The 6,866-nt window shown below is 44.4% G+C and overlaps 1 non-coding gene across 1 annotated transcript; it reads left to right on the top strand.

The window, feature by feature from the left end:
* Nucleotides 1-4,677: 4,677 nt before the first annotated feature.
* Trnas-cga (transfer RNA serine (anticodon CGA)) lies at nucleotides 4,678-4,752 on the top strand. Its single transcript has one exon. It is a non-coding gene; the product is annotated as a tRNA-Ser (tRNA).
* Nucleotides 4,753-6,866: the final 2,114 nt, after the last annotated feature.

Raw genomic sequence — 6,866 nt, 5'->3', positions numbered from 1 at the left:
CCCCACCCCCATTTGTACTCCTGGTCGTGTTACACAGTCTTCCACCATGGGGTTTTAGCAACAGCGGACGACGGCGGTCGACAGCGTCTAATTGCGCTTGCGTGTTCAAAGCATGTGACGTCATGCCACTGCGCAGTAGCACGCGGAAGCGGAAATTTGCTGCAGTTAGTACCGAGCCTGGTTTTGAATCGGACATTCAAAGAAGCTAGAATCCTCCTTGAAAGTGTCCTCCCCAGAATGAGACGAAACGTTGGGTTTTAAGGTGAAATCCATTCGACCACTACATAATAGCCCGGAACGTTTTATTAATAGTGACATTTCCGACAGCGGAACTTTACATTTTACAAAAAAAGATTTGGCTTATGTTCATACAAGGTTCTCTCTCTCTCTGATCTCACAGTTTTTCAGCAAACCACGGTTAATGCATCATTTCGCTAAGTATTGGCGACATAATCTGGTTATGTACAATATAATGTATTTTGGTGTAGTCGTCTCGGGATGTGACTTCGTTTTGTCTCTCAATAGTCAGATTTATCTGCAACGTGCAGATGACGACGGCTGCTCGAAGGTCAAAATGAAACTAACGGAATTCGGAATCCTGTACGCTTTACGTAGAATCCTTTCTGGAAAAGTTGTTTTGCAGAGTTGTTGTTGACGCTGTTTAAGTACAATCCTTTCTTGGAAATCCATTTGAAATCCCAAATTCTCCGTTGCCTTTCTCTTTCATGACTTTCATGGAAATATTGCTAGATGACATATAGCTAAAATTAGTTCGGTTTATTTACAGTGCAAGTGACGTAAAAATTAAAACTAAAACGTTCCCGCACGTAGACTCGACCTCACGACCCTGTGAAATGGCTTTTCTGCTTCTCCAGCCCGCCACTGTAAAACGCTTTAACACAAATGGCTCATACCTCGCCCATACACCTCAAAAATGCAACTCTTTTCGAAACGTCGGGTGAGCTATAGCTCCCACTTCAGTGTCTTTCACTCCTGTCCAAGCCCTGTACACATCATAAATTTGGATGTATTCGGTGATGACGAGCATCTGCGATCCCCTTGTTAAACTGGTTCTTTAAGTCCATCTTCAAAACACTTAAGTATGAATTGTAAAGGGGCCTTGTAGATGTACAGGGTGTCCACAATGAGACTCCAACATTTTAATATCCTATATCTATCTCGTTTCAGATGGTGGACATGTGAGTCCTGAAGGGGCAGACAGAGCAACTCAACAAGTTTGTGGTGTGCAAATTTGAAACGCCAAGTGGCCGTAGGGAAGCTGCAATCAGTTGTTTTAGCAAAATGGAGGATACGAAGGAGCGTGCACAAGTGGTCTGGTGGTATGCAGAGACAAAATCGGAGACCGAAGTGCGAAGAAACTTCGTCGAGTTTACAACAAAGCGCCCCCGTCGTTCAAGACTAAAGAGAAGTGCTGTGATCAGTTTTTGGCTACTGGGAGTGTTGCGAGAGGGCATGGTGGTGGTAAGCCTGGGATCAGCGAACATCATGTGGAACAAGTGCGGCGGTCATTCGAACAAAGTCCACAGAAGTCAGTGCGAGAGGCAGCACGAGAACTTCGTGTGAAACGTTCAACATTGCACAAAGTGCTTCATCAGCGATTACGTTTGTACGCATATGAAGTGCAGGTTGTGCAAGAAATCAAACCTGATGATCGACCAAAGCGAGAAGAATTCGCATGTGTTATGTTAGATCGCATTGCCGCAGACGAGACATTTTTATCACGCCTGATGTTTACTGACGAGGCAACCTTTCACGTGTCAGGGGCTGTCAATCGTCAAAATGTGCGCATCTGGGGGTCCGAAAATCCACATGCACCTAGGGAACACATGCGCGACAGTCCGAAAGTTAATGTGTGGTGTGGTGTGATTATAAATCGCATTGTTGGGCCGTTTTTCTTTCAGGAGCCGACTGTGGATGGAGCCATCTACCTGGACATGTTGGAACAATTTTCTGTGCCACAGATAACAGACCTGCAGCCAAATGTGATGTTTCAACAGGTCGTTGCACTACCCCATTGGAGCCTTGATGTCCGAAAATTTTTAAATGACACATTCCCGCAATGATGGATTGGCCGTGGAGGTCCAATTCCTTGGCCGCTACGTTCGCCCGACATAACCCCCCTCGATTTTGTCTTGTGGGGTTATGTGAAAGACCGGTTATACGCTACACCTGTAAACGACCTGCAAGACTTGAAACAGCGCATAAGAATTGTAATCAACTCTGTCACAGAACAGATGCTCCGCAACACATGGCACGAAATCGATTATAGACTTGATATTCTTCGCGCTACCCGTGGCGCCCATGTTCAAGTGTACTGAACCGCCCACCTGTGTATGAAAACTTGATGCGCTGCTGTATGATTTCCCTGTATTTGTTGGTCAATAAATTGTGTTTACTCTCAGATTTTATGAATTCAAATGTTGGAGTCTCATTGTGAACACCTTGTATATGAACATGTTGCAATGTAAATGAGTTTCTGTGGTGGATTTGGTTTATTTGTGAGTGTCTGTCAATTGTGGTACATTGACACCGTCAGCACTCGAAGTTTGGAAGAGCGGCTGTATTTTGCTTCATGTTTAAAAATAGTAGACAATGAATTCACTGTAAATAAACGTTTATTTCGGCTGTAAAGTCTTACAGTTTTTACACGGGACGGAGAATGCGTGTTAAATTTTGATAAAAGGATTTTTTTTGTATGTTGTAGCAGTTAACAATTACATTCTTCTCTGTTATGAAACACTCGTGGCCTTGGTTTTGGGGTATTACTTCTGATTCGTTTATTCATCTATCTTCCTTTCCGAAAATACCTCTGAAATCTTTTTAAATATTGCACTTGTAGAACAAAGTGTAGGTCTGTAGTTTCTGTTGCAATATACATCTACATCCTCTTGCTCTGCACGCGCTCAGGAGGTACGGTTATACACAAAGGCGAAGCTCCACCATCCTTGACGTTTGGGATGCGCGGCACAGAGCTTCCACACTAACGAAGTTGAGCATCTACTGAAGCCCACCGCAGCAGCCGGCCGAGTTGGGCAGGTATTGGATTAGTTCTCGGTGGTCTCGTGGTTATGGCCACTGGGCGCTGCACTCCGGAAGCCGATTACGAGCAGTGCGCTGCTGGTGTAGTGTCGCGATGCAGCAAGCTATCTGTTCATGATACTGTAAGCCACATGCTTACGATGAAGAGGGAACTGTATCCCGCTACCTCTAGATTATGGATAGACAGAGTTTGTGTACTGCTCGTCTCTCTTATTCATAGCATGATTGTAAGACACTGAGTTATTTCACTTAAAACAATACGGGATTTCGTATCATAAGGATTGCAAAGTTAAATGTCACAGAAAAAAGCTGTTCATTCTATTTTTTTTTTAATGAATGCCACACTGACGGAATGTTTGACATTGTTATTTCTGCTTCCCTCCTCTTCTAAGACATTTGCTGCTTCAAAAGTTAACATTCTCATGTTAGGACTATCATCACGCTTCTACATCAAAATAACATGGTATGAAAGGAACCATGCAACTTTTCGTTTTGTTGTAACACCTCACTGTTCCAAGTATTGTTGTGGTTCTACAGTGTAAACCCTAAATTACGCTGACTCACCATGGCGTAAACGATGTTTCGTATAGACACGGCTAGACATTTCAGGTTCATTATTGCCGTCTTCTGAGACCTGTATGTCGACGCGGCTGCATGGTTCAAATGGCTCTGAGCACTATGGGACTCAACAGCTGTGGTCATAAGTCCCCTACAACTTAGAACTACTTAAACCTAACTAACCTAAGGACAGCACACAACACCCAGCCATCACGAGGCAGAGAAAATCCCTGACCCCGCCGAGAATCGAACCCGGGAACCCGGGCGTGGGAAGCGAGAACGCTACCGCACGACCACGAGATGCGGGCCGACGCGGCTGCATATTACCTAATTTACTGTAGTTACTATTCACGAACAAATTCAAAAACCAGCCGATTCCTAAAACTCTGAACGAAATATTCTCGGAAGAAATAGCGTGAAGGAATTACAAGTCACCATCCAATTAGCAGTCTGGCAGGCGATAATGAGAATGACAGATAAATATCTGCTGTCAAAATCCATAAACAGATTCAAGACTTCGATGACGTTATTGCACTACATTTTAAAAGTAGCGCCCATGAAATTCCACAGGCATTTAATTCAGGAAACCTTTCCAATCTTAGTATTAAAAATCGTAGATAGACCTTCTACTAACATGACCCTACGAATTGATTAAGTATGTTAGCTTCCTGTCATTCAACTTAACGATAGCAGCCAAAAACGTAGAATGAAAATTTCACTCTACAGCGGAGTGTGTGCTGATATGAAACTTCCTGGCAGATTAAAACTGTGTGCCGGACCGAGACTCGAACTCGGGACCTTTGCCTTTCGCGGGCAAGTGTTCTGCCAACTGAGCTACCCAAGCACGACTCACGTCCCCTCCTCACAGCTTTAAATCCGCCAGTACTTCGTCTCCTACCTTCCAAACTTCACAGAAGCTCTCCTGCGAACCTTGCAGAACTAGCACTCCCGGAAGAAAGTATATTGCGGAGACATGGCTTAGCCACAGCCTGGGGGAGTTTGGAAGGTAGGAGACGAGGTACTGCCGGATTTAAAGCTGTGAGGACGGGGCGTGAGTCGTGCTTGGGTAGCTCAGTTGGTAGAGCACTTGCCCGCGAAAGGCAAAGGTCCCGAGTTCGAGTCTCGGTCCGGCAGACAGTTTTAATCTGCCAGGAAGTTTCAGCCAAAAATGTATTCTGTAAGTTTTTAACACGACATTGGGAGAAGAGTAATTCCTTGCGAAAGGATCAAATAAATAATTACACTTATATAAAGCCGTGTAAGAATCCTTCTTTAGCAGACGTGTGCTCTCTGATCACAATATTATCAGTCAAAGCGATGAGTTTTGAATCTTGGCGTGTTTTATGTTCTGAATGTCATCTCCGATTCACGAAGCCAAATAACAAGATTACCTTCTGCAGCAGTGTTTGCATCACGTAGAAGTGTGAGTCAAAGAGGCGTTTTATTGCCACAACACTTATAAGATGCAGAAAATCTGCACCACACTTGTTCACTCTCTTCTCTAGTGTTGCTGCGTGGTGTGGGATCATTACTAAATAGGACTGATGGATGACATTCAGAAGAAAAGTTCAAAGAAGTGAGGCTCCTTTTTGTATTATTGCGAAATCTATGAGAAAGTGCCGGGGACATGAAGCGAGTCTCTGGATGACCATCTTTTAGCACATCGTTCATCGGATAATTTGCTTCATTGCACTCATTGGTTAGAGGAAATTCACAATATGAGTTTCCAGTCATATTTGCGAATAGACTGAGCGATTTCCTGGCATAAGTTCATGTTTGAAGGCTTTGCTTCACCTGAATCTGATGCAGGTATATGATAATTGATATGTTGGCCGGGGATTAGTGCTGCAGTCATGTCTTTTTGACACGCTTGTGATAAATGCCAAATCATGAACTATGGTGACATTATTACCAAATGCATCGAGATAAGACTAATATATTGTCTTCTTTTCTTGGATGCGGAAGTACAAACTATGGCAGACAACCATTTGAGAATGAAGAATGCCTATGCGGTAGCATGTATGCCGAAAACCAACACTGTGGAATTGTGCGCAAAGTTCCGTCCTGGTTGCGATTTGATACAGTACGCCGGTCGATCTGGAAGACCAGCCCCATTCATTACGGACCAATTATAGAGGGAGACACTGAAGTACTCTCCCTGTAGTCCAGATCTCACCCATGAGATTATCACACTGAAAGTTATCCAGGCATGGCATGCCACAATGAAAGTCATCCTGGCATGGGACGCCACAAGAAAGGTTAACCCGCTGTGCATACTATATAAAGTGATTGAGAATGTAGTAAAATTTACTAGCAATATTTATTTTTTAAAAGAAAAAACAGACATAAATTATAGTTGTTGATTGAATACTGAAACAACAATACTGTATGAGAACAATGGACAAGAATCCTGGGTGGCAGAAGTGCGTCATGTTCTGTGGCCCTGAAAATGTGCATCTGAATTGATCTGACGGTGAGCAGACTTTGATTGATGATCTCTAGAATTCTATATAGGTGCAGCTGAGAGCAAGTGGCAATTGAGATATGTACGCCCTGACGAGGCCGGAGCAGCAGTATTTTACCCTATTTTCTTCGTGCATCGATGTAACTTGCAGCTGGCGAGATGTGTGCGGCGGAGGCGAGGCTTAAGGCTGCACCTGTGAATCGGTCGCGGTCACGAACGGAATGCAAAATCTCACCTCTAGCGATCAGGCACACGGATCGCAATTTATTCTCTACCAGAGCCCTGAAATCACGGTAGATTTCAGTGTGTGACACACCCGTTCGCTGGTCATACCAAGGACCAGTTTGGCTCACTTATACGGCAGAGCGCACAAGGATACCAAACGTCAAGACTGGTAAACCTAAAACGAATAAGCGTGCCCTCGACAAACGAGTAGTCCGAGACGTTTGAAGTCACACTGTCAGTACAGTAAGAAATCCGCCACAGGCTAACTAGTCCAACAACTCGCAAGCGAAATCAGTCTTAGGACAGGTTGCAAGTATCAACCACACATGTCAGAGCTTCGACCAGAAGATCCCTTCCAGACCGAAATCCAGAACCCGTGTGCGTCGCACCTCCCCAGATAAAAAAATTCCGTTTTTCCCCAACGTGCAAGAACGACACTGCCTTCACCCCGTCTTCAGCCAGTCACAGGGCCTGAGAGGCGATAAATCTCCCCTCCTACACGACATCACAAACTCATGTCTAACCAGCGCCAGAGTTAAGAAACCTGCGACTTTGGAAA

Source organism: Schistocerca nitens, chromosome 2 (genome assembly GCF_023898315.1).
Source record: "Schistocerca nitens isolate TAMUIC-IGC-003100 chromosome 2, iqSchNite1.1, whole genome shotgun sequence".
In the NCBI taxonomy this organism is placed as follows: domain Eukaryota; kingdom Metazoa; phylum Arthropoda; class Insecta; order Orthoptera; family Acrididae; genus Schistocerca; species Schistocerca nitens.
This window is presented reverse-complemented; position numbering and strand designations above follow the sequence as displayed.